This window comes from Babylonia areolata, chromosome 19 (assembly GCF_041734735.1).
Source record: "Babylonia areolata isolate BAREFJ2019XMU chromosome 19, ASM4173473v1, whole genome shotgun sequence".
Classification (NCBI taxonomy): Eukaryota; Metazoa; Mollusca; class Gastropoda; order Neogastropoda; family Buccinidae; genus Babylonia; species Babylonia areolata.
In genome coordinates, this window is record NC_134894.1 from 13,962,011 (window position 1) to 13,972,502 (window position 10,492).

The 10,492-nt window shown below is 43.2% G+C and overlaps 1 protein-coding gene across 2 annotated transcripts in view; it reads left to right on the forward strand.

The window, feature by feature from the left end:
• The first annotated feature begins 2,306 nt into the window (after positions 1 to 2,306).
• The window catches only part of LOC143293471 (electrogenic sodium bicarbonate cotransporter 1-like), a 94,406-nt gene continuing 86,220 nt past the window's right edge, over positions 2,307 to 10,492 (forward strand). For both annotated transcript variants that reach the window (XM_076604359.1, XM_076604360.1), the window contains exon 1: positions 2,307 to 2,549. The gene's annotated coding sequence lies outside the window, so the exon portion shown is untranslated. The remainder of the gene's footprint in view (positions 2,550 to 10,492) is intronic.

Consider the following 10,492-nt stretch of genomic DNA (forward strand, 5'->3'; position numbering starts at 1 on the left):
GTTTTTTTTGTTTTTGTTTTAAATTTTATTTTATTTTTTTTAAGGTGAAATAGCTTCTTCAGTATATTTTGGAAGTATCTTCAGTGTATTTTGGAAGTAACATTGACATGTGCATCTATCAGTTCCAGCAAAATTGTGCCATGCAATGGGACAACAAACTTAAATAGAATTCACAGGGGAATATCTTTTTGATTAAAAAAAACAATCATCCACCCAAAACATGAACTCAGAACGTCACAAACCATGCCAATCGGCGCTTGTTCGTCATTCCCAAACCGATTGAAAACACGCCTGCTGTTGGTCTTCAATCCGATTTGGCTCAAAACTATACTGATTTAGGTTCCTCCGCTTGCGCGCAGTCAAGCACAAACCAGCTCGACTTCTGAATAGATCTGCAAACGTTCGTTCTGTGACTGTGAGCATAAAAATAAACACGTGATAATGATAAACTTTAGCACATCGTCTAATTGCAGAAATTGGAATTGTGCAGGGTTTGTAACGATTTATCGTTGCGGGAAAGCGGGAAGACAGGGGTAACTGAAAGTTTTATCAAGATTATAATTAGGCCCAGTATGTTGGAGAATGCGTCTGATCCGACGATCATGAATATAAGTTTTAACAAAAGATGTGGACTTCGTCTGGATTGATTATCACTTTGTGTATTTTGCACGCAAAATCCGTTTGGCTCATCATCATTTTTTAAAATATTATTATTATTATTATTATTATTATTTTTACAATTCATCGAAGCCGGAAAGTCGTGAAGACCGAGAAGTTTGAAACTTTGATAGATCTGTATCATGATCATAAAACAATGAAATGTCGATCGACGTGGGTTGTTTTAGTCAAATGGAATTGCTCATTTCCAGCATACGTTTCAGATGGTGAGCAAAAATTTAGATTGGATCAATTGGCCAGGATATGCATTCTTTTTAAGTGTTGGTACGCTATCCCCTTCTTCCCCTCTACCTCCACCAGTGATTTCCATTTCGTTCTGTTTTGTTGTTGTTTTATCAGCAGGATTCACTTATGAGCCATGAATGCTTCGCCTTCACACACACACACACACCACACACACACACACACACACACACAGAGCGCTGGATTCTCGACCTAGTTTCCTGACTTCGATCCCCATCGCATCTGGTGGGTTAAGGGTGTTTTCCGATCTCCCAGGTCAACATATGTGCAGACCTGCTAGTGACTGAAACCCCTCCGTGTGTATACGCACGCAGAAGATCAAATTAATACACTCGAGCGGGATCCTGTAATCCATTTCAGCGTTCGGTGGGTTAAGGAGACAAGAACATACCCAGCATGCACACCCCGAAAACGGCGTATGGCTACCTACATGGCGTGGTAAATAATCAAAACGGTCATGCACGTAGAATGTTACATGAGTGTGGTGTGTGTGTGTGTGTGTGTGTTGTTTTTTCCCCCGTTCGAAACGTGCCGTGCCGTGTGACAGGCAGAGAGAACAGGGGGTGGGCGGAGACATCTCTCACGTCATACATGTCTGCAAACGTCATCAAAGGGTGACTTATTGAAATGGGAGGAGGGGCGGGGGGTGCGGGGGTGGGGGTGGGTGGAGGGGCGGGGTGGTGGCGGTGGTGACAAGAACAAAGAAAGAAATATTTATTAAAAAAATATTTAAAAGAAGAAAAAAGAAGAAGATAGACAGCGGCTACACCTTCGAGCATTGTTGGGAGAGCGAAGGGGCCGACGTTCTAGAAGGAGAGAACGTGAGGAGGGGTGTGTTGAAGAGAAAGGGGCTGGGGGTGTGGGGGCGTGGGGGTGCTGGTGGCGGAGGGTAGCCTATCAGAGTGGAGAGTTAAAAAGGCGAAGGTCGGACAATGGGGTTGAGTGTACGTGGGTACTTAAGTATTGGTAAGTTTGGTGATGGTATGGTGTGGTGTGATGGTAAGGGTATGGGAGGGTGGAGCTGAGGGGGCGTGGTACTTTCAAATCTGTCATAACAGAACCCGAACTCAGGGAAAAGAGAGTGAGGGAGAGATAGAGAGTGGTGGTGAGGGTGGTGGTTGGTATGAATCTCCACTCTCCAAACACACACACACACACACACACACACACACGAACTGAATAAAAACTAACGAAATCCAGGACAACTAAGGGTGTAAAGGTGGGGTGGGGTGGGGTGGGGTATGGGGGATGGGAAACAGATGAAGGGTTCGAGGAAAGTAAAAACTTGTCAGGTTCCCAAAACAAGCCCCTCCCCGCTCCTCCCACTCACTCTTGTTTTAAGGACAGCTCCAAGAGATTCAACCCCAGATTGACAGCGACTCTGCCATCGCAAGGGGGCTACCACACTTCTCGTCTACTCTTGCCAACAACATCCACTTAGCCCATCAACAAGCGCTGTCGTGTCCAGCACACTGGTCACTTGTAGGAATCAAAGTCTGGTCGGTGTCACGGCTACGCGCGTTTAGTTTTTAAGTTGCAGGGCTACACGTCAGTTTCTGATTTGTTGGGAAAGCAGGTTGACAGACGTACTCGACCAGCCGACTCAGGGCGTCTGCCTTTTTTGTTCGGTGAGCGATTTTGGTTGTGTGTGTGTGTGTGTGTGTGTCTGTGTCTGTGTGTGTTTAATTAACAAATAATGAGGCCAGGAGATGAAATGATTAACAAATAGTAAAGAGTGGTAACTCTCTCCATTACACAAGGTACACAACTTCAAGTCAGTGATGCTTACGCTACCGATTCAGCTATGTGTGTTTAACATTTTTGTTTTGTTTGTGTTTTGATGTTTTGTTTTGTTTTTTGTTGCTGTTTTGATGGTAGCGCGGTGGTTGCTGTTGTTGTGTGTTTACAAGATAATTAGGTAGGTTCATGGCGTGACGCTTTAGACTCGAGAAACATATGCATGTTGTACAGATATTATAAAACATGCTTTAAAAGAGAGGAATACATTTATCAGTAGCCAGATATGTACGTGTATCCACTGGTTAAATTTCAGTGTAGCAATCATAGACTTATGATTGAAAGTCGGACGACGATTTGGCATTCCCAAGAAAGTCTTTGTAAAGACTGTGACAGAGAAATGGACTTGGTGATGAATTTCATTTTGTTATGGAATGCCACAAATACGACGAAATAAGAAACAGGTTTATTCCAAAGAAATATGCATGTGTTCATTCAGCATGCAGTTACTGTAAACTGTTTTCTGGGAACAAAAATTACATGCTGAATTTAAGTAAAGTTGTTTAAAAGATTGCGCATGTGGCCGCCTAATATCTGTTTGGAATGACATTTTAGTGATCCCTTGCGCCAATTGTATTGTGGAGCATTTATCCACGATTGTGTTTTGTCTCACTTTGCTTCTACGTCCTTCATGTCCCAAAAGGGGTTACAGGATTAAAACATATTTAAAGAGAGAGAGAGAGAGAGAGAGAGAGAGAGTTGCACAGAGCGTAAAATAAATCAGCTGTCGACAGGGTGAACCACAGGGTCAGATGATAGAAAGTCCACGAATCGTGCACTGCTCATTGAAATGCTGTGCAACCGATTAGAGCTTTTAGGATCCAGTTGGAAGCGACAAAGAAAACAGTATCAGACTGAATGCGTTGACACAGAACTGTCACCGCCACCATCTGTCTGTATCTGCGGGATTTCATTTTGTACGAAGGGGTTGTTACGTTTTCGAATCTGTGTTATTTTGCTTTTGTTTAGTCAGCCGTGTGTGTGTGTTGGGTTGGGTTGGGTTGGGTTGGGTTGAGTGTGTTTGCGCGCGTGCATGCCTGTGTGAAAGTCTTTGTGCATGTGTGCTTGAGTGTGAACTGAAAGTGCGTGTGTGTGTGTGTGCATGTGTGTGTGTGTGTGTGTGTGTGTGTGTGTGTGAAAAGAGAAAGGAGAGGAGCAATGAGGCAAAGACACAGATGATTAATCAAATCAAATCAGTGATAAGGAGAGAGGATAAGGAGGAGAGAGAGAGAGAGAGAGAGGAGGAGACAGAAAGACAAAAAGAGAGAAAAAGAGAATGAGAGACATACAGAGAGAGAGAGAGAGAGAGAGAGAGAGAGAGAGAGAGAGAGAGAGAGAGAGAGAATGTGAATCAGTAAATCAAGATGACATGATTAAGTAAACAAATCCAGAAAACTGTTTCATATAACAGGTAACTGAAGACCCCTTGAAACCCGACCTTGAAATGGCCACCAGGGTCCAATTTCATCTGAACTCCGAAACGCAACATCTGTCAAACAAAACGAATGCTCGTTTTTGTAGATATCTGAGTATTTGAGGTGACATATTATTATATCATAGCATCCACTGAACTTAGTTTGCTACCGCACTTTTTTTGTCTTTTTTTTTTATGTTTGTGTTGAATCCATAGTGACGGAGTTCGCCTAGTTTACCAGCTGGCTCTTCATTCCGCTATTTGCTGATCTTCAACTGGTCCTCAGAAAGGAAAGGTCTGAGCGCATCACACTTCTCATGCAATCTCACCACTGCTTCCCTGTCTCATACAGAATAACAAACAAGATCGGCACTCACTGATATAATTGCATAAACAAAATATCCCGCACTCTATCTATGTGACTGTCCTTATCTTGGCCATGACTGCCTTCACCTCGACATCCCATCCTGCTCTCCGCGATCAGCTTGAGACTCACTGTTTCCACGTTCCAGATTTAAACACTATACAGTCGGCCGCCGGTCTTTCTCCTGTTTCTGGACAACACTTGTAACGAAGTCTCTCGCTTCGTCAGTTCTCTGTACTCAGCTCTTTCATCTCTGGACTTGAAACTTATCATCTTTCTAAAAGAGCTCTCCCCCACCCCAGGAACCCACACCGATGATAAAGGAAATATTTCTGAAAAAATAAGGGGGACATTGTGTGTGTGTGTGTGTGTGTGTGTGTGTGTGTGTGTGCTCCACGATCATACTATTGAGCGCACTATTTCACACACACACACACACACACACACACACACACACAGTGCACGCACGTACGCATATATACACCCGCACGCCTACACACACACACACACACACACACACACACACACACACACAAGGAGCAATTTTTATCTTTTGCGTTGGAGAGTGGGAATCCATTATAGATGTTCAGTTGTTGATTCATCCAGCCATTCATTTACACTTTACGAACAGGCGTTGATTCATTCTTGGTCAGTCGCTCAGTCACAGGATCTCATTATTGGGAAGGACTTGCACCAACACGAGGATAAAACATCGAACAGTTCCCGCATTGAGAGGTTTTGTATTATGTCCCTCCGGAGCATTTCGTATATTATGAAAGTAATGATAAACAAGAATAATTCATTTCACTCTGTGTGGTGTGTTTGTGTGGAGAATATCTTCATAAAAAAAATGATTGACCAGATAAATGTTGTTTTGCCGCTGTTCTCAAGACTTGGGACTTGTGCGCAATAAAAGCAGTCTCTCGTCTAGTCTTTGAACTTCGTTTGCTTCGATCACTTTATCAAAGTGGTACTGAACGTAAACGTTTGCTTGCTTTGAATGTTTTTAAATTCTTTTTTTTTTCCTTCTTTGTGAACACGAAAGAAAACAGATGGCAGTTCCTATAACATCAAATCTTTCTACCTGAGATAAGGACCGACTTTTTTGTTCACACACACACACACATACACACACACACACACACACACACACACACACACACACACACACACACACACACACACACACACACACACACACACAGAGGGGGGAGCAGGGGAGAGAAAACGAATGTTTATGCGAATGCGAATGTTTATGCGAATGCGAATGTTAGTTCAAAGGCATTGGTCACATTTGAAGAGGGGTGGTGGACAGAATTCACTTGACAAGCGCATCCCAAAGTTCAGATGCCTTGTACAAATAGACGTCGAGACAGAGAGAGACAGAAAAATGGGACGGGGGTGGGGGTAGGGGGGGGAGATACAGAGACAGAGAAACAGAGAGAGTCGAGACTGACATAAAATACGTAATATAATGACAAGGTTAAGCGATACGAAAGGAAACCGGATAGCGATACTGGATCCCACAGCAACCAGGTACCATAAATCGTCCTGTGTTTGGGAACCCGAGCAGGTAACACTACACCTTTGAGTTTCCATAGGAGGAAACTGGGATCCCAGATTCATGTCTCAAAAGTAAAGAGGAAACAGGACACACTAATGAATATGCTTCCTTTTTATATATATATATTTTTATTACTTTTACAACCCAAACCGCTTTCCCCCTCTCCTTCACCCCTACTTTACTCATCGAGAAAAAAGAAGAAGAAAAGATATGTGAAAAAAGGACGAGATTCATGATTGGAACCATGATATGTTGGTATCAAAAATAGACAGTTTTAGTTTATTTTTGGAAGATATTTACAACACGTTTGGATTATAAAAAAACATCAACACAACACACCCAACTCTTTTGATCACAAACAGCAAACGACATGAACGTGGGAAAAGAAAGGCGTTCAGTTATAATGCTTTTAAGGGGAGGGGCAGTTTCTAAATGACATGTATTCAAGGGATAATTTGATATTTTTTGCAGTGGAAGAGAAAGCTCTTTCACTGTAATTTTTCTTCTTCTTATTCTGGGGACAGATAGAAGACGAGAGTCTGAGAAGGGGGAGCGCGATCGTCTAGAGTGGAGTGATGGCCTAAGTGGAGTGATAGCCTAGAGGTAACGCGTCCGCATAGGAAGCGAGAGAATCTGAGCGCGCTGGTTCGAATCACGGCTCAGCCGCCGATATTTTCTCCCCCTCCACTAGACCTTGAGTGGTGGTCTGGACGCTAGGCATTCGGATAGCATGCACTTAGCGCACGTAAAAGAACCCACGGCAACAAAAGGATTGTTCCTGGCAAAATTCTGTAGAAAAATCCACTTCGATGGGAAAAACAAATACAACTGCCGCAGGAAAAAATACAAAAAATGAGTGGCGCTGTAGTATAGCGACGCGCTCTCCCTGGGGAGAGCAGCCCGAATTTCACACAGAGAAAATATGTTGTGATAAAAAAGAAATACAAATACAAATAGAAGTGTAAACAGACAATACAATAAAGTTGTAGGTGTAAGCAGGGGATGAGCCAGAGAAGAAAAATGTAAGTGTTGCAAACTTGTATTTAATCCGTGTTTGTAAAGGGAGCCACAGAAGTATTTTTAGAAGTGGTTGAGCATGATCATATCTTTTCGCTCGAAGAGGGAGCCTTGCTGCAGAACTTTCTACTTTTTGGAGAAGACGAACATCAGAGTGAAACGACAGACTAAGATGAAGAAGACTCCATCGCTTTTAAATCGTCGTATTTCAGTTGAGTGGCAACTGACCTTTTTGTTTTAAATTGTGGTGCTGGTGTCGGTGGTGGGTGGTAGCTGTAGCAGTTGTTGGAAGAGGAAAAGGAGGAGTGTTGATGCTACAATTCTTGTTCTTCTTCTGTTGTTGTTGTTGTTGTTGTTCATCCTTCTTATTCTTTTTCTTCTTCTTCTTCTCCTCCTTTTCCTCCTCCTTCTTCTTACTCTTATTAAATGAACCAACCATGTGCATCTGCGTCAGTGAGGTGTTTGAAGTGCTGCCTCCAGTATCGGACAAAATAACGACTTTGTATGAAAGGTTGATAACAGAGGATTTGTCTTAAAGGTCTGTACTAACTGTAACCGTTTGTATTGATTTTCAGTTTGGTGGTTGTTGTTGGCATTGAGCATGAATTTCTTTTGATTTGTCTTTTTTAACACTGCCAAACCAATACAAGGCGACCACTATCACGAAAATCAGTCATTGAAGTGCTCAAAAGACGTGGATAAAAAAAATCAACATAAGCTAAATCCATGAAATTATTATCTGAATACTTCACAGGAACTGAAAGAGAGAGAGAGAGAGAGAGAGAGAGAGAGAGAGAGAGAGAGAGAATTAATATTAAATTTCCTATGGTGGGGATTTTAGCACGTCGGCCAGCTTGCATATCTGACGTTGTTTTTGAACACAAACATACTGAGAGAATCACCGCCAGTCCTCTTGTCTCCAGGACATAACGGAGGAAGAGTAGGAGGAGGAGGAGGAGGAGGAGGAGAGAGAGAGAGAGAGAGAGAGAGAGAGAGAGAGAGAGAGAGAGAGATGTTTAAGATCCGAATCATCAGTCGTTAGACGCTTGAGGTCATCGGCTGAGAAAAAGGCGGCTACACCTTTGCATAAGCTCAATATCTGACATCTTCAGCTCTTGCCCTACAGCCATGCTCCACACACATTATCTTTGTGTTGTGAATATTTCCATTTTTCATGTTCGTCCCCAGCCAGTGGTTCGAATACGGAATTAGGTATTGTGATGGACTATGAATCCCCTATGGAATGGTTTATTTTGTATGTAATTTTTTATATAAAAATTTCGACAGACAAAAGAAATCAAAGAAATCTAACACTTAAAACCGGGTGGCTGTACCCTAGAAATGACCAAACTTGAATAAGACACATCACTAACACAGGCCGTTGATTTGACGAGAAAAGATTTTCCCACAGTCACGTTTACATGTAGGATGACTGCCCGTCTTTCACATGCTGTATTGCAAACTAGCTGCTGTGTGTTTTAATGTCATGAAGCATATTGCTCCCACGTGCCTTTGCGAGTTACTGTCGATCTGTACCAATTTAAGAGCTTTACACTCTGGTGCTAATTCCAGAGTACTAACAGTTCCTCGACAGTACACAAACTCTCCAAAATCAGCACTATTTTTGATATCTTGGCCAAGTGGTATGGAACAAGTTGCCCTTCTCAGTCCCTCTGTCCCGTGGAACCCCTCAGTTCAGTTTGATTAAATGTTCACCTCTTCGTTCTGTCAATCTTATTGACAGATGTGATTTTTGGATTTTGCTCTCTCTCTCTCTCCCCCCCTCTCTCTCTCTCCATACATACATACATACTTTTTTTGCTGCCCCATCATCTGCACGTTTCAGTGGCATTACTCCCATGCCGCTCATTCCGAGGCCCCGATACACGGCCACACTCGAGTTCGTCTGTCGCAGTCCCAGCGCCGGCAGTCAGCAGGGAACCATCGATGTTTAGTCGCCAGGAGGCCACCAGCAGCACTACTGCTGTCACTTCAGTGGTGTTCAGTAGTGCCTGTTCTGATTTAACGTACTTAGGACGCCACCTACTAGGCTTCCTGCTCACGACAATAATGGCTTAGTCGCGGAGCCAGGCTGAGTGAGCGTCTACCCCCAACCCACCCCGCCCCCAGAGTGGAGACCGCCACTCCGTCCCTCCAGCGACAGCCCCCCATGAATCACCCCAAGCAAGAAAGTGGAGGGGTATCGAAACTTAGGTCACCATGAGAGTAGGGCTTGAAAGGCCTCATAATTCAGTATTAAAAAATGATAAAAAAAATATATACATATATATAATTTCATATATATATATATATATATATATAGATATATATTGATGATGAAAAAGGATGATGATGACGACATTGGTAACGACGATGCTGTTTTGGAGGTCCATTTAGGTTTGGGACTACGCGACAAGGCTATACTCTGAGCTTCCTATCATAATGATAATTGCATCATAATGGCTCAAGAGTTACAGACACAACAGTGTAGGTCAGGAAATTTGAGTAACACACCCAAAGACGCATTTGTGAAGTGGCTGATACCCGACTCTGTGGTCCCGAGCACACTCAACTCTGGGTAGGAGCCGGCCATGGGCCGAAAAAACACAACTTCCGTTGGGAATGGAACCCGCAAGTCTGCGACGCTAACCGCTTCGCCACGGCGACTAATCATTATTGTTAATTCCACTTAATATCTTTATTCTATGGATCCATTCTATTTCTTCCATGCGTGTTTCTGTGTATGTGCGTGCATGCATGTGCGCGAGCGCGTGCATGTGTGTGTGTGCATGTGTGTGTGCGCGTGTGTCTGTGTCTGTGTCTGTGTGTGTGAAAAGAGGGGTGGACCTGTCACGCATATGGACTCTTTTTTTGAAGCATTCTGTTTGAGAGTGCGAGAAAGGAGAGAGAAGAGGATGTATGGAGGTTATGACATACACGTGTTGTTAATTTCGAGATTGCCACAGGCGCATGCGCGCGCACACAACACAAGCTAACACACACACACACACACACACACACACACACACACACACAAGGGCACGCGAAAGATCATCATTGTGCTCATCAGAAGCAACCTTCGGGGCTAAATGTACAATGAAGAAACTCGCCTTCAGCCCTTCGCTTTAGTTCTGGTTCACATGGGAAAATCTTCTGGGGAAGTAAGATGTGAATTCCAATGGGTAGGCCTAAATTAGGACAAAATGGATAAAGTGTATCTAAAAAAAAACAACAAACCGTAGATAAATGAATAAATAAATAACCTAATCTAACCTAACCTAACGTGACGTGACATGACGTGACGTAACGTAACATAACATAACACAACATAACATAGCATAAGAAGAGAAGTAGGGAAGAGTAGGGGAGACAGAGAAGGAGATGAGTCCTAATCAAGTACCACCATCACCATCAT